This window comes from Lactuca virosa, chromosome 9, assembly GCF_052849685.1.
Source record: "Lactuca virosa cultivar CGN04683 chromosome 9, Lactuca_virosa_CGN04683_v6, whole genome shotgun sequence".
Taxonomy (NCBI): domain Eukaryota; kingdom Viridiplantae; phylum Streptophyta; class Magnoliopsida; order Asterales; family Asteraceae; genus Lactuca; species Lactuca virosa.
In genome coordinates, this window is record NC_136434.1 from 118,150,225 (window position 1) to 118,169,363 (window position 19,139).

The window sequence follows — 19,139 nt, forward strand, 5'->3', positions numbered from 1 at the left end:
TCATAGTCTGTTTCATAGTAGTCCCAAAGGAACTCACTATGTGACTTAGAAAGTGATTGAACATCCAACTTTCTCAAGACTTTGACACCCAACTCTCCCAGCTTGTCAATATGTGACTTCATCTCTAAGATGTGATCACACATAGACCTTGCTTGCCATTAGGGCTTGAGTGACCTTGAACTTGTGGGTTAGGGAGAATAATTGGAGGAGGTGGAGGAAGTAAAGTTCCAAGAGATTTGGGAAGATCATAGATGTCTGAACTAGACATCTTTTGGGAGATATTCCAGATAGTTGATCTAAAGTCCTTAATATAACACCCAATATGAAATATTAAGGCTAGGATCCAACAACCTATTTATAACTGGATGAGGGGTGCCGTAATCCGAGTTATAAAATAGTTGAAGGTAGGTAAATGACGATTTACCAATTTCCACCATGAAAAACGAAATAATGTAATTAGGTTTTTAATTGGATTTGAAACTCCTAGATCTTTTGAGATTCATTGAACATTTCAATGGCATGTTTCAATCTCGAGTGTGCCCTTCAGGTTTTGTGACTGGGATGCCGAGGATCACAAAACAAGGTGTGAAGTAACCATGCAAATATACTTGGTACCCTTAATATTTACCCCTCAATCGATGTGCCGGTTAACCACACGAGCTCCACCGATACTATGATAAATATTCAGTTACCCTTTGCCTACTTTGTTAAATCCAGGTTAGTGTGCCGGTTAACCACACACGCTCCACTAACGGTTTAAACAAAGTACAAAGTGTAATTTCATGGATTAGCACCTTATTCACATTTTCCTAAGTAACTAAGATTGGGAATTTATAAGTGTTTAGTTACTTAGTATTTATCATTAATACTTTTAATGAAGGGAGAATTATAGTCCTTGTCCTACCTGTTCGGCTAACGACCCTCCACCGGTCAAGGAAGCGGTGGGTGAGAGTGGACACCCATTAAACTGCCATTTTATAGGCAGTAACCTTATACCCCCCTTATAGACCGGCTTCGTGAATGAGGCATACTAACGGTAAGACTGACTTGCTCTTATACATATATTTATTATTAACTTATAATACTATAAAGTATACGGGTTGAATTTTAACTTTTAAAATTCTAAGGGCTAACTTGGAATTAAAGTATTCATAGGGAAAACTTTACAAATTCCAAAACTTGAGGGCAAGTTTTGAAAATATTCAAAACTAATTAATTCCATAACTTATGTGTTTAAAGTAGTTTTAATTAAAAAAACTCTTCAAGTTCCATAACTTGAGGACAAGTTATGGAAGACTTTAACCTAATAAAAGAATGTAACTTTTCTTTATTTTTGTAACTTATGGAACTAATTAAGGTTACACATTTTATCATTTAATGAAGTGACTCTTGAACCTCCATAACTTGAGGACAAGTTATGGAGTCATAAAACCATTTAATGAGGACAAAACTCTTCATTTTTGTAACCATTGCCAACTTTTTATGAGTTTTATGAAACTTAAATGTGACTTTTCATATAACTTGAGGACAAGTTACAAAAACACACTATAGAATCAACTCTTAGATTAAAATGGATTGAAAACACATAATCAATTAACTTTTCTATTAATCTAATAAACTCATATGAACAAAGATAATTCACATCAAATTTTTTTTCAAGTAATTAGCATAACTTTTAAACTAATACAAAACATGAATCTATTGACAATTATCTTTGAAATTGGATTAGCATGAACATTACCACATCAAAAACAAGTTTATAAGTCCAAAAACATCTAAGGGTAATGTTCCTAGTCCATTTCTAGCCAAAACAGTCGAATATATGCTGTCAGGGGTTCCAAAATTCGATTTTTCAGCTAATTTTGCAAGTATAACAAGAAAACAAGCCTTGGCTCTGACACCACTGATGAGTTTTGAGCATTCTAACACTCCTAAGTGTACAAGCAACCCTAAATACCTTGGATCTATGTTTTCTCTATTATACATGCAATTATGAACTTTCCAAGGTATTACCCTATCTTGCATACAATACTTGATACTTGGGTAATCAAATGGATAGAATACATACCTTTGTTTGATGTAGCTTGTCTCCATGAAGCTTGAGTGCCTAGTGCCCCAAGTGTGACACCTCAAATGGTTCACACAACACCAAATGCACATGGAATGACTTGAGAGAAATGGAACACTCCTTGAAATCGTCTAGCCCTCATATCCACACATTAGTGCACGATTTCTTGAGCCATGTGATTCTTTTATATGGTGGCTATTAGGGTTACACCATGTAACTCATAACTTTACCCATTCCTTATGCTCCCTGGATTTTAACCTCCATGGAGTATCCATGGGTCACCCCATGGACTTAGTCCAACATAAGGAATCTTGGATCACAAGTCCACATATATAAGAATGAATGATTTACACAATCAACCCATATATTTAATTAGTCTCCTTTTGATCACTTAATTAATTCCAAATTAATTCTTGATCAATACTAATTAAATAACCATATTAATATATTAGACCTTATAATATATTAACCAACCTTAAGTGTTATTTCTCTCATTACAGTCTATCCAAATGCATGATGCCATGCAACCCAAATGGACCATGCCGGGTCGGGTCAAGTCTTACCAATTATAGTTATGAATTTAGACATTAATCCAACACACACAACATATCTTCGACTGTTTTGGCTGGAATTGGACTAGGAACATTACCCTAAGTTGTTTTTCAACTTATAAACCTGTTTTTGATGTGGTAATGTTCATGCTAATCTAATTTCAAAGATAATTGTCAATAGAATCATGTTTTGTATTAGTTTAATGGTTAGGCTAATTACATGAAAAAGTTTGATTGAATTATCATGTTCTTATGAGTTGCTTAGATTAATAGAAAAGTTATGTGAAATTGTTGTTTTCAATCCAAATTAATCTAAGAGTTGGTTCTAAAATATGTTTTTGTTACTTGTCCTCAAGTTAAATGAAAAATCACATTTAAGATTCATAAAACTCATAAATGTTTCCATAGGTTATGGATAAAGAAAATTCATATTCTTTTAATAGTTTAAAGTCTTCCATAACTTGTCCTCAAGTTATGGAACTTGAAGAGTTTTTGGATTAAAACTACTTTAAACACATAAGTTATGGAATTAAATAGTTTTGAAAAGTTTCAATACTTGCCCTCAAGTTTTGGAATTTGTAAAGTTTTGCTTATGAATGCTTTAAATTCCAAATCAAACCCTAGAATTTTAAAATTTTAAAATTCAACCCTTATACTATTATTATAATTTTAATTATATAGATTTGTATAAGATAAAGTCAATCTTACCGTTAGTAGGCCTCATTCACGAAGCCGGTCTATAAGGGGGGTATAAGGTTACTGCCTATAAAATGACAGTTTAATGGGAGTCCACTCTCACCCACCGCTTCCTTGACTGGTGGAGGATCGTTAGCCGAACGGGTAGGATAAGGACTATAATTCTCCCTTCATTAAAAGTATAATGATAAATAAAAAGTAACTAAACACTTATAAATTTCCAATCTTAGTTACTTAGGAAAATGTGAAATGGTGCTAACCCATGAAATTACACTTTGCACCTTTGTTAAGTCGTTAGTGGAGCATGTGTGGTTAATCGGCACACTAACATGGGACTGACAATGTGTGGCGAAAGGTAACTTAAGTTTATCATAGATTGGTGGAGCGTGTGTGGTTAACCGGTACATCAATTAGGTGATAAAGTTGAGGGTACCAAGTCAATTTGCATGGTTATTCACACCTTCTTTGTGATCCTCGACATCCCAGTCACAAACTTGAGAGGGCACAATCGAGATTTAAACATGCCATTGAAATTTCAATGTATCTCAAAAGATCTAGGAGTTTCAAATCCAATTAAAACTTAATTATATTTCGTTTTCATGGTGGAAATTGGTAAATCGTCATTTACCTACCTTCAACTATTTTATAGCTTGGATTACGGCATCCCTCTTCCAGTTATAAATAGGTTGTTGGATCCTAGCCTTAATATTTCATATTGGGTGTTATATTAAGGACTTTAAATCAACTAAACTTTAATTTCTCCCATTATAGATGTGTAGTTAAGATAACTATGGTCTTCCCAAATCTTTAGAAACAAGCTTTCCTATTGAAGATGATATCCCACATGACAATCAAGGTGAAAGATTAATCCCTTTGTTGTGCATTAATGGGACTGGAAATCATGCTTCACTTCCTCCACCTCCTCCAATAATTCTCCTTATCCCACAAGTTTCAAGACTTGAAAAGTTCTAAGTCACTCAATCCCTATTAATTATCCTTATCCCACAGATCACGACATGACCCTTAGTAATCTTACATATTTGCTTGATGCTGCTAAATCAGCAATGATTTGGAGCATTGGTAAAGCAAATCAGATTGGAAGATCTACTTCCCAAACCTATTTGGACATTGACAATGGTGACATTGGAAGTCTAGAAAAAGCTTTCTCTTCCCAATAGAAAGGGATTGGCCATGGTCAAGTCATTTGACCAATGGTAAACATAAATGCTAAGTCTGAGACACTCAAGTGTACCATTTCCAAAAGGTCCATATGTTTCTTTTTTCCAAAGGAAGGGACATTGGTTGCGAAGCTCCCGAATTTACCTGAAAAGTTCATAAGGATGGTAAAAGTGAAAAAAGTTTGACTTTGCTTCAGGTTAAAGTCCATTATCTAACTCTATGAACTCTCTTTTGGAGATTCTTAATACATGATGTAATGTAATTACATTTTGATGTTTTGGAAGAATCAAAGGAAGCTTAAAGAAAGAGTGTGCTGATTTTGTTCGCAAAGATGGATTCCTATCGCATGGTTCGATGATCAGAATTTTGAGCGGCTGCTTAAGAGTTATGATATGTTGCTTAGGAACAGATAACAACATGTTTTTCATACGTATTTGCATTGTAAGAATAAGTTTTTTCCGCAAAGTTTAAAAATAAAAGGAAAGTTTGATTTTATTTATTTTAAGTATCCTTACAATGGCATTTGTGAAAAAAAAAATTGTTGTTTATATGTTTCCATTGATAAGCAATATTGAAAATGGATTTGATTCTTTCATTTGTGGTAGTGTCATAATTTACCAAATAAGGAAAGATTCTCTTCACCCAAGTTTCAGTTGGATAGAAACTTGGAATCATGCAAGTTGTATTGTATGTTGAGTGAGAATTTTCATTTTTGGGAAATTAAGACTAATTCCTTGTTCACATGTATGTGCGAGTCAAGTGAAGGACTGAAGGATTGGGTACACTAGGTTGTGCGCTGGTCAGGTCCACCACAAAGGTTGATAAGATTATTCGTCATGATTTACTAAAGTTTAGTAAATATGGTTATACTTACAAGTTTAACTGTAACTCTGAAACATTGGAAATGTTTCAATGTATGGCAGGACGAATGAGAAGGATCAAATTAGGCAGAAAGATAAAAGTTTCTCCAATCTGAAAAGATGGGAGAGTACTTGAGTATCTTGTTTTATGATTATCTTAGTGATTATAAAACCATATCACAATTGATCCTCTAAAGACACCTTAGTGCATTTGTTTGGCTAAGGAGAGGAATCATGCATTGTTGAAATGGTTAAATCAAAAGATAAATCATACTTCGTTCCAAAAACAAATCTTAGAGTCATACTCCAAGATTGAGCCTTGAGTGACATAATCTTAAAAAAAAAGGTGTAAAACACTTGTCAAATGTAGAGTAAAATGTTTTCTACTCTTGTACATTTGAGATTGGTAAGTTGTGATGTTTTGGATAAGACAAAGACCAACTAAGACTAATTGTGAGAAGTGTTTAACTTGATAAGAATCCGCACTAACTATTGAATATTTGTTTTGTCAAGGAATGATTATTGACAAAAGAGAATCTTATATGTCAAGAGGTCAGTGGGAGTCTTTAAAAATATTGAGATGGTTTCAAGAACTAATCAAGAGTATTGTTAATCACTAGCCCACGACTTGAGGTTTGTAACCTATCGTGTTGACATATTCTTATTTCTGTGTCTATTCCAGTTAAAAGTTGACTTTGCATATGAGTTCTATGAGTTCTCAATTGGTTGCATAACAACCTGGAAGCAATGGTCGGCCCTTGTGCTGCCGGGTGGCAAAAAATTAAGATTGAACAAGTTCAATCCATATGAGTTTGGATTTGTCACTAACCTTGTCGTGTGGTTATGGTTTTGACAAATTCACATGGATAGGAACACATGCACCATAAAAATCTAAATGTCATAAGGTTTCTCTCCGATTCATAAAAATGATGGTGAGGAGACGCTTTCACTAAGTAGATTTTAAGTAGATAGTAATTATGAGTTTTGTATTCTCGAAGTCATTAGTGGAGCGCGTGTGGTTAACCGGCACACTAACATGGACTTGTGAGAATGGCAAAAGGTCTAAAAATTATGATTACGGCATCTCTCTTCATAATTGTTTAGACAAACATGTGAGCTATATAAGGAAATGTGTATGTTTTGGATAAAGTCTTATCAAAGCAATCTTGTATCAGAAATCTGAACTTTGGAAAGAAAGTCAATAAAGTATTGATTTCTAGAAGTCCAGTTGATTTATGTGTACATGTCAAAGCTAGTGGGAGCATAAGTGTTGTGCTAGTAAGATAATAATCATTGTGCTAGTGGGAGCATGATTATTATGGTTAATGTTGCAAGTTAGCAATGTTAATTATAGAAAAACAAAAAGTTCAATTCGCTTTGAAAAGTTGTTTTGCTATAATTAAGGGAGAGGATTTATACTTCATTCCAATTCTAAAAACTTAGATTGATATTTTAATCAACTTTAGTCAAGGATATATATATGAATGTTATGTTGGAATGGTTCAACATAAGGAAATTCTATATATGTTGCATTCTCAAAATTCGATTATGATTATGGCATCCCTCTTCATAGTTTGAATTGTGAGAACATGGCAAATAAAAAATTTTATAGCATGAATCGTGTCCCATATGCTTCGGGTATAGGATCGATTGCATGTGCTATAATATTTACCCTTTCTAAATTTTCCAATTGCCTAGGGCAATAAGAGGGAAAAGGAATAGAACTGGATTTGACTAAAATGATTAAGCAATTGTTGAGGACAATCTGAGGTTTACCAAAGATTGGTTGCTCATGGACAGTTGGAAGTATAGAGATAGGACCATATTGACAGATTCTGAAAGGAGGAAACTCTTGTTCAGAAGCGATAGTCAAAATGGGAATATGGAATTGTCTCCATAGGTGGAAGTTATTCTTTGAATCTGTGTAAGATTAGAGAACTTAATGCAAGAAGGGTGTTCAAAGGAATGTACTTTGAATGTGAGACTTCGTTTCCATGGAGTTGCTCTCCATTGGAATACTTTGTAATGTCTGTTGCCAAATCTTTGTGACTTGTGTGCATATTCATTGCAAGGGGATCATTGCATTTAATTTTAGAATCTAATAGATTATAGTAAATGGCAAGAGGTTGGTATATTTACATTTACAATAAGGATTGGGATTGTGAAATGAGCATCATTGAAATATTGTCATTTGATATGTTTCACAAAGTATGGATCATAAGACAAACATAGTGTGCATACTTGGAGTATGAAATAGCTATTGTTTAGACAAACATAGTGTGCATGCTTGGAGCATGGCATGACTATTGTTTTTATTCAAGTATTAACTTGATAAATCGAAACATTATACAATGAATAATGAGTAATCAATATGGTGCTTAGATAAAAGGTGTTTTTATTTACACTCACAGTCGGTCATATGTTGTTTTGACTTCCAGAATAACTAGGTCATTCTTACCGAATGACTAAGTTATTCAAACCATCCACAGTCGGTCATATGTTGGAAGTAGATACGAATCAAGATTGTCATGAAGCTGGTTTGTAGATGTCCAAGGTAGTGGACATAGCAAGAGTTGCTGCAACATTGATGAGTGCTCATAAGTTCTGAGTATTGGATTAAACCCACGCTCATTTGAATCACTTCATGGATTTTATCACGAGTGAATCATGAGACGATAATATCTTATATTCTTCAAACCTAGAGATATGAGTTGTTGACTATGACTTGGTTATACATTGATTACACGAAAACGCATTGATAACTCGATGTTATAAAACGTGCCTTTGTGTATGATTCAACAAGTAGTTAGTACAAGCATATGAGTCAAAGTTTATCCATTCCTTTTACCCTTAAAGGGATAAAAGCGATATTTGTGGGCCCCTCGATGATTTAGTGATGACACCCTAAGTGCTTGGCCAAGCCTGGACTGATTTGATTTGTTCAATTAGTCGGTCGTCATAAATCAGAAATCGGGAAACAACAAATGGACAGAGAGAATGATTATAATCCATGTCTCAGTCCATATGATATCTAGAATGGAGGAATATATGATCACTTATCTAATGGAGGCGTCATTGATTCGTTCAGAGTTCGACAACAGCTTTTAAGAGCTACGATTGCTGGTCAGGTTGGAGTTGTACTTGAAATAATAGTTATTAGACTTATCCAAGTGGGAGACTGTAGGATTAGTGTCTAAGTCCATAACTATAATTGGTATATACTTGACCCGACCCGGCATGGTCCATTTGTGTTGCACTTCACCGGAACAATTTGTATGGATAGACTTATGAGAAAAGGATATTTATGATTTATTAATATATTATAAGTTATAATATATGAAATCATATTATTTAATTAGTATTGATCAAAAATTAATTTTGAATTAATTTAGTGATCAAAAGAGGCTAATTAAATATGGAATCTTATATATATATATATATATATATATATATATATATATATATATATATGGAATGAGCCAAGGTTTTTTTAGGATGGGCTAAGAGTGTATGGAAGTCCATGGATAGTCCATGGAGCTTTTAACCCATGGATCCTATGTAAATGAAAGGTCATGGGTATTAGGGTTTACATGGATGTAACCCTAATCCTCCATAATATATAAAGGGGTCCTTGGCTCACAAAATTGGCACTAGTGTGTGTGAAAGAAAAGGTGGCCGATTTTAGTGAGCTCCATATTCTCTCAAAGTTCTTCCAAGTTGTTTTGGTGATTTGTGATTCCATTTGAGGCATTCACATTATTGGTGCTAGGCTCTTAAAGCTCCAAGGAATCAACCACAAGAAAAAAGGTATGTAATTCTATCTAGTTTTATTATGAAAGTAACATATTATTATATGCTAGTTAGGGTAATACCTTGGAATATTCAAGTTTGCATGTATAATAGAGAAAACATAAATCCATGGTATTTAGGGTTGCATGTACACCTTAGGAGTCTTAGAATGCTCAAAACCCGACACAAATTTCAATAGTACTCTTCAAGATTTCAGAGGAAGGGGGATCTTAGGGTTTAGCTGGTAAGTGATCGCTAGCATTGGTAAGCACAGGTTGTCATCAATGGATTATTAGAAAGCAAGAAGGATTGGGAATCCTTCAATTCTCCCGTGTCGTAAAAGACTTAGTCGAATCTAAGTGGGGGAGAATCGATCAAGTATTCAGGAGTAGAAATAGGTGTGATACTAGGATGAGTTTCACATCCCCGTCAGGGAGGAAGGCGGTCGAGTGGCCGTCTTGGTTGAGGATTGGGTGAGTTGGGAATTCATAAAACGTTCCAACGTTTGGATCATGCTTTTCCTTGGCATCAGACAACAGGTTTCGGGAACCATGTTAGGGCTCCAGTTAGGACTCAAGTTTAGTTGTGTGTTAGGTCGAGTGCGTGTTCGACTGGTATGGAAAGTGTTGTAAGACTGCGAGTGTAGCCGTAGCATTCACTAGTAGTCAGATAGTATGGAAAGTGTTATAAGACTAAGTGGTAGTCGTAGCTTTCACTAACAGTCAGTTATCATGGAAAGTGTTGTAAGACTGCGGGGGTAGCCGTAGCATTCACTAGCGATCAGATAGTGCTAGAATGTAGTAAGTCTTCGGGTGTAGCCGTAGCATTCATGAGTTTGGCAGATACTGATAGAGCGTTGTAAGTCTGCGGGTGTAGCCGTAGCATTCACTAGGTTGGTAGATAGCATGAGCGTGTTGTTAGATCGCGGAAGGAATAGTAGTACCTACCATTTCGGGTGCAACAATGAGGATATGGAAATCCATGGATTGGATTACGGAATTACCCAGATGGGTTAGATCTGGTTGAGCTAGTGATAAGACCGTGGGAACACCATGGCGGTTATGGGAACAAGGAAGCAATGGATCGCATGATGTCAGATTGTGATATAAGGCTATCTTTAGTCATGTAGCAATCACTTTCAGACTTGGAGTTGGTGACGTCGGGATTTGCGTATTGATTTGATCGGTTGGATTGCAAGGTCATTAGAGCCATATTGGCAAGATAACGGATGTCAACTACTGTCAGATGAGGATTTCGTTTGGAATTCGTGAAGGGAAACTGTATGGGAGCGTTTGGCTCAGTGACCAGGTAGGAACCCGATATTTCAGATGTTTGACAGACGAATTGAGACCGGGAAGGTCTCGGTGAGGTTTGGAAAGCAGCCGGGAGGTAATTCAGTATTTCAGGCAGTTAAGTGTTTCAGGCAGTTCAGTGTTTCAAGCAGATCAGCGTTTCGGGTAGTTCCAGTGTATCCGACAGTATTGGTGTTTCTAGGATTTCATGAATGGACAGAGTAACTGATCGATTGGGAAGCGATAAGTCACTCGTTGTGGGATTAAATAATCTCAGAGTCGTTGATTTGACTCTGTTCTGCAGCTCTCGTATGAGTCTAACTGTTGCGGGGATGAATCTTCTACTCGAAGGATTATCCGATCCTTCTGTCAGGTGTAAGTGTTCTGTAGCCGTTTATGGACAGTGACTTGCTCCCTTTTCAGTAGCAGTGTGATGGGTGACAGTTTGGTCTGAGAGGTCTGACAGAGAGCCGGACCACTGAGACCTTAGGGTTCAGACTCCAGGGAAAGTCGGATTGGTTTTACTTGAGAGATCGAGGAGTCATTCTTCACCGAGTTTGAAGAATTACTCTAAGGATGGTTCTAGTAGATCGGGATAGGCCGATAAAAGAACAGAGTTGGAAGGGTTGTGATTGTTCGGCTAGCAGTTGAGGGATTGACAGAGAGTTGTTTCTGGTTGTTTCAGCACGGGCGAGCTTTCGGGAAGCCAGGTTATGATGGGTTTCAGGTCTCAGAAGGTAGAAGTAGCTTGCAAGGGTTGAAGGATCGAGTGATATCTCCAGGATCGAAGTTTCGGTTTGGGGGTTCCAGTTGTATTCCTCAGATGGTTGTTTTGAGATGGGTGTTAGTAAGGAGCGATTTCAAGGACGAAATCTAATTTAAGTGGGGGAGAGTTGTAACACCTGGTTTAAGAATTGCCTTATTAATTGGGGTTGGTCTCAATCATTAGTTGTCATGGGGATTAGAGCTTTGGGAAAGGAAGGATTTAGCCCATTTCGAATGTAGTTGCTATGATTCAAGTGACCATGTATTCGATTGTGTCTTCGGGAGCCAAGGGTATGACTGTAAATTGATATCTCGGCCTGTTATGCATTTTAGGCTTTATTCGGAAGGTTTTAAGGCTTGGGTGTGATGCTAGGAGCGTAGGGATTCTCGCCACCTTTTCGTGGATATAATATAAGTTAGAAACGAACTTAGGACGAGTGAGTTATGACACTTTGAAGGTTTTTGCAGAATTAGCCCCTAATGTAAAGTTGTGGCGGATCAGTCCCATGCATGCAAGGAGGCATGCACGTGGTTGGCTGGGTACGCCCAGCGTAAGCTGGGGTACGCCCAACGTATAAAGTAGTATTATTGCAGGTGGTTCTTGAGTACGCCGGGCGTACAAGGAGGTACGCATGGCGTACTCCCTTCAGACCAAAACCCTAATTCCTCTACTTGTGCCCTATATAAGCCACATTATATCCTTCCTTAGGTAATTTTAGATCAGCCTCCATCCCTTTTCACGACCATGAAACCCTAAATGACCTTGGATGAAGCTTGGAGCTTGAAAGAAGACTTTTAGTGTGTGTGTGTGTGTGTGTGCAAGAAGAGAAAGTGGTGTTCAAGTGTTGATCTTGGAAGGGAGCTTGTACATCCAGAAAGTTCTCATATTTTTCAACCCATTGGAGGTAAAAAAACTATGATTTTGACCTTCCATTTCATAGATCCTCTTTTGGGTTGGTTTTTGGCCATTTTTAGCCTTTTGCTTGGTCTTGGTGAGCTAGGCTCGTTTTGGGGACTAAAACTTGTAGATCTGGACATTCAAAGGTCCCCTCTCTCATAAAGGTGCAAGCTTTGTGAAGTGTTTGAGTCCAAGCATGAGTTAAGACCATCCATTAAGCTCTTTTGAGCTCTAGAGTCCCATTAAGCCATGCATGTTAGTAAATTTGCCAACTTTACTTGAAAAGTCACCTATAGGGGTCAGACTGGAGAGTTGGAGCAAATGATGAAGTGATTAAGTGCTTATTTGGAGAGGGTTGGACTTCAGAGGAGTACGCCGGGTGTACGTCTGGTACGCTGCGCGTACTGGCCCAAAGTGGTGTATGATGGGCGTACCATCTGGGTATGCAGGGCGTACTCGGCCTGATTGACTCACTTTGTTTTGTTGACCTTTTTGGGCCTTGGACCATGGACCAGGAGTTGGTTAGGGTAGCCTATTTGGTATTTCAAGCCTTTTTGGAGATTGGGCCTTCTTGGGTTAGGTCCAATATGGATTTGGGCCTTATTGGGCCTTGTGGGCCATTGCGGATTCGGGCTTTCTTATGGGTTTGTAAGTACATGGATTTCGTTGGACTAACTATGGACAAGGGTAATGATTCAGAAAAAGTAAATGGATTCAGAAAAGGTAGTCCCATGTAAGGGTTTGAGCCCAATTGGAAATTGGGCCATATATTGGGCTTTTAGGGATCTTATGGTTTTGGACATGGGCCTTAGTTATGGGTCTTGTTGGGCCAGGGGTAAATGGTCATTTTAGCCCGAGATTGGAATATGGTTCATGGTTTAGAACTTAGTGCTAGTTGGATATTGTGCTGGAAATTGTCACTTTGGGAAGCAGTTAGGGCAACAGCTAGGGAGTTCGGGGAGAGAGCTTCAACATTCGAGGTGAGCTACCTTCCAGTAGAAGTGGGTCGAAGGCACCAAGGTCCGCCCACTAGTAAGAGTTATAGTAGAGATAATTGTCTTTGTGATAATTGTCTGGTATGTTGTTATATGTTATGATTATGTGCTAGCCTGATATGATGTTATGTGATAGTAGGGGGAATAGTCCTCATGACCGGTCGATAGGACCAAGGGGTAGGTCGGGCACCCCGGTATGCCTGACAGTATGATTATGTTATGTTATGTGGTAGTAGTAGGGGGTGAAATAGTCCCCGTAACCGGTCAAGATAAACCGAAGGGGTAGGTCGGACACCCTGATATGTCTGACAGGGGTAGGTTAGGCACCCCGTTATGCCTAGCATGGGTAGGTTGAACACCCCGGTATGCTCAATAGGGTTGGTCGGGCACCCAGATATGCCTGACATGGGGTAGGTCGGGCACCCCGGTATGCCTGACAGTATGTGATTGTATGGTATGTGGTATGATGGGGGAAGTCACTAAGCTTCGTGCTTATGGTTTACAGTTTTCGTTTTAGGTACTATGTTTTCAAAGGAAAGGAGCCGGCTCGATCGCAGTGCATCACACTATGATTTTCCGCACATGAGATCTTTGGGATTACACTCTGATATTATTTTATGATAACATGTTTTGATTACTGACACTTGGGTCTTGACATGTGATGTTATTATGAATGTTTTTATACTATTGGTTTTATAATAACTTAATTAAAAACGAATTTTGTTGTCTTGATTTTGGGATGTTACAATATTCTTTAGGTTTTTTAAGTTGAAGTAAAATTTATATTTAAGTTGATCATGTAAGGTTATATTTAAATTAACAATTTAAGTATGTTATACAAATTGTTCAAAAGTTGTAGCTTTAAAATGATAATGGTTTACATACAACAACATATTAGACCTAATAAATTAAGTATAATATGTTAAAAGTTAAAAACATAACTTTATAAGTAGAAGAAAATATATTCTTTTAATATTGAAACTTTGTTTATATATGATTATAATTTAGATTTTATATTTATTTAACCTTATTAACTAACTTGTAATCATTATTAGAAAGAAAATTGAAAAGTCACGGGAGTTTCAAATGAATGTGGTGAAAGGAAAAATGAATGTGAGTTTCAAATGAATGTGGTGAAAAGAAAAATGCTTCCTTTATAAGTATCCTAGGCGAATATCCGCGCGTTGCACGGAATAAAATTATATAGTTAACTTTTTAGTAATCATATGTCATTGAAAATATTTATGTCATTTATATTAACTTAAAAATAATTATTATTACATTTTGACATTTAGCTAATGTAACATTATAATTAATTTGAACAATAGATAATATAACACCTACTAAAATTGAATCATTTAATGGTATCTACTCACGCTTTAGTGTGTATAAAATTAGTTATATTTCTCATCTATATTAATTAACTAATGTTATGATTTATTAACTTTTAAAAAAATGATGACGTTTTAATTTTATTATGATGATTATTTAAATTGTCAACCATTATTTTTGATATAACATAATTTAATTTATAACTTTATGTTATTTTAACTATTATTATTATAAATTAATTTAAAAACCACTTAACTGAATTTTAGTTATTATAAAAAATAGTTTTTGGAGATCTTTTAGTTAATTTTACTTTTAGATTTATGTTATTTTACATTTATTGTATTTAATATTTTTTTTAATTCTTGTAAAAAATATAAATTGAGTTTTTCTCAAAACTTTATTTGAGATTTTACTTTAGGTTTAAATTTACACTATATTTTAGGTTTGTTTAATATATTAATTTAAGTTATGCATTTAACACTATATTGAAGTTACTGATAATTCAAAAAGTCTTTTATTTATGATAATATTTATAATTAATAACATATTTAAGTTAGAAAATATATTATATGGAAATATGAAAAGTTGGGAGTTTCAAATGCATGAGGTTCAAGGAAAAAAAATTGACTTTTTAATTTCATCATGATGATTATTTAAATTATCAATCATTGTTTGCGATGTAACATAATTTAATTTATAACTTTATGTTATTTAACGATTATTATTATAAATTAATTTAAAAACAACTTAACTGAATTTCAGTTATTACAAAAAATAGTTTTTGGATATCTTTTAGTTAATTTTACTTTTAGATTTATGTTATTTTAAGCTTATTATATTTAATATTTTCCTTTTACCTTTTGTAAAAAAATATACATTGAGGTTTTTTTTACTATACTTAATATTTTACTTTAGGTTTTAAATTTTATACTACATTTTTAAGTTTGTTTGATATATTAATTTTGGTTATGCATTTAACAATATATTGAAGTTATTGATAATTCAAGAAGTCTTCAATTTATGATAATATTTATAATTAATAACATATTTAAGTTTGAAAGTATATTATATGGAAATATAAAAATTTGTGAGTTTTAAATCGATGTGGTGAAAGGAAAAATGTTTTCTTTATAAGTGTAGTAATAATATCTACTCACGCTTTAGTGTATATGAAATTAGTTATATTTCTCATCTGTATTAATTAACTAATGTTATGATTTATTAACTTTAAAAAAATGATGACGTATTAATTTTATCATGATGAGTATTTAAATTATCAACCATTGTTTTTGTTATAACATAATTTAATTTATAACTTTATGTTATTTTAACTATTATTATTATAAATTAGTTATAATAAAAAATAGTTTTTGGAGATCTTTTAGTTAATTTTACATTTAGATTTATGTTATTTTACATTTATTGTATTTAATATTTTCTTTTTAACTCTCGTAAAAAATATACATTGAGTTTTTCTTAAAACTTTATTTGAGATTTTACTTTAGGTTTAAATTTTGGACTATATTTTTAGGTTTGTTTAATATATTAATTTAGGTTATGCATTTAACAATATATTGAAGTTACTCATAATTCAAGAAGTCTTTTATTTATGATAATATTTATAATTAATAACATATTTAAGTTAGAAAATATATTATATGGAAATATGAATAGTTGAGATTTTCAAATGAATGAGGTTCAAGGAAAAATGCTAGCTTTATAAGATACTAGTGGAATACCCGCGTGTTGCTCGTGAATATAATTATTTAATTAAAATAATAACATTTAACAAATTCTGATTTAATATTTATACATGTAAAACCAATGTCAATAGCAAAACAAACTCTATAGTTAACATATTAGTTTTATTAATTTTAATAAATTTATATCATTAGTTATTTCCCCTATTAATTCATGATTTTATAGACTGTTTTGTGTTGTGTAATTTATATACCAAACATATATTGATTCCTATGTATAAAAAACAAACTAGCATGAAAAAATAAATACTACAACTTTTGATGATTTTATAGAACGTTTTAAGTTGTAGAAATTATATATAAAGCGTATGTCGGTTTGTATATAAACCAAATAACAAATATTATGAAAAACACTATAATTTTTAATAAAATAAAAACACTACAACATTATAACATTTACGTCAAACAAAACTTATTAAACACTTATAAATCATTCAAAATGAATATTTAGAAATAAACATACATTTATTATATAGAAACATTGTTATAAAAAATTTGTATTGAAATAACCATTGATACGACAAAACTTATTTTTTTCAACTCTTTCATTTTGAATCACAAATCTTTTCAAACATATGATTTTTTAATCAAAACTTACTTATATACTACTAATATAGCTACAATGTGTATAATAAATAAGTGGAAAATAAAAAAGCATTGCACATTAATTACCATAAGTTTAAAAAACTTTTGAATATAGTGGAAAATATAAAGGCAAATTACATTAAATTTGAAATCATAATCACATTTAAATAAAAAAGAACTATTGAGTTGCAGTGGGATTTTAAACTCTTGATTTGTACCCAATAATGTAATATAAATATTAACAATTATATGTTACAAAAACAATATTATAAGTATTTATCATTGAAATAATAATTTATATACTAAGTTGTAACTAATATTATAATAATTTTAAGTATACAATAAGAAAGATATTAAAAATTGTATTTAAATCAAATTGAATTAAGTTTTTCATTTAAAATTATTTTAAACTATAATTACTTTTAACTAATTTATAAATAATTTATTTGAATATTTTTTATTTCCTATTTTATTATTATTATTATTATTATTATTATTATTATTATTATTATTATTTCAAATAACAATAATTTATTAATATAATATAATATATTTTTTAGTTGTAAGTTATTTTATACAGTTATTACTTTTTACTAATTAAAAACTATTTATTTTAAATTTTTTATTATTATATTTAAAAAAACTATCATACCTTTTTATTGTACTTTTATTTTTTTCCTTAAAGTTATGAAACATTGGAAGGGAATGAATGGTTCAAATAAAATGGTAATTTGAATTTCAAAAATATAATAATTGTTATGTACTGCGAACAATCTTAAAACAATATGTTAAGAGTGGGTTAGGGGGAGAAATGTTATACTTGAGGTATAATTTGATAACTTATATTTTCTTATGAAAATATTAATATTTTATTTATTTTACTTTCCCTTTACGATAAAAAATGAATAGAAAAAAAGAAAATTGACAAATGTAATAAGATAATTTATTTTTATTACTATAAAACATTTAAAATTGGGTACATCCATATAAGTTTTGGTAGAACATAAAGAATTCATTTTTATAACAGACATAATTATTAGTTTTCAACAACAAAGTCATATCATATTAAAAATCATTCGTTCTAATTCGTCATTATCACCAACAATTTGGAATAATAATTGTAAACTCCTTTAATTAAAATCAATTATAAAAAAACTTCATCGATGTTATTTACAAAATAAACGATAGAAACTAACATAGTATATACATAGCATAAAATACATGTTGAATAATGTTCTATTGTACATAAAACATATTTTCTTAACATAAAAAAGAGAGAGACAACATAAAGATAAATACACGTTAACAAAGTTAATTGCTCTGACTTATAAACAACTTGACGGTTGATTTACCAAAAGCTCATGAGAAGTAATTATCAATCCCACTTCATCATCCTGTGATTATAGAAAGATGCATAACACATCAACTTAAAAAATGATCTCAAGGATGCCTTTACAAACATACCTAAATTTGAACCTTAGTTAATATCTAAAAGTTTACATGCACCCAATTTGAGTTTACATGAATTTATATTTGGAAAAGTTGCAATTGCTTTCTTACGTCCATGGAACCAGTTATATAACTCTTCAAATCATACAAATATAATCTATCATTTTGTGTTGACATACATGTAATATGTAATCTATAAATTTCTTATATAGGCTAAATATTTCATTTAACTCATCAATTAAATAGCATGATTTGAAGATTTTTAACAGCTACAAATCATAATATTTTTAATTAATCATAAATTAATTTGTATAAGTTGAATGGTCTTGGGAGTTTTAAATGCATTTGGTTCAAGAAAAAATGGTTTTGGGGGTTTCAAATGCATGAGGTTTAAGGAAAAATGCTAGCTTTATAATATACTAGACGAATTCCCGCGCATTGCGCAGCGAAGATTAAAAATACATTGTTAAAATATTGAAAAATATATGTTTAAAATGGTTATGTTATTGACATTAACTTTGAGATAATATTTTTACACTAACACACACACACACACACACATATATATATATATATATATATATATATATATATATATATATATATATATATATATATATATAATCTCTATTATTTTGAACAATAATATTCATTGACATCAACCCATATTCCTCATTAACAGAATTAAATATAATTATCTATTTAGTATTATTTTTAACAATTATTATTATTGATTAATTATATTTTTCCTTATGCGATCATTTTCTAATTTCAATAATGATGTTCATTTAAAATACAAATTATTTATAGCTAAATGTAATTTATAATTTGATGCTGTTATCATTTAAAATTGTTATTCATTAGTTTTAAACCACTTATTATTAATAATAAGTTAAAGAAGACTTTTAAGAAACACTTAA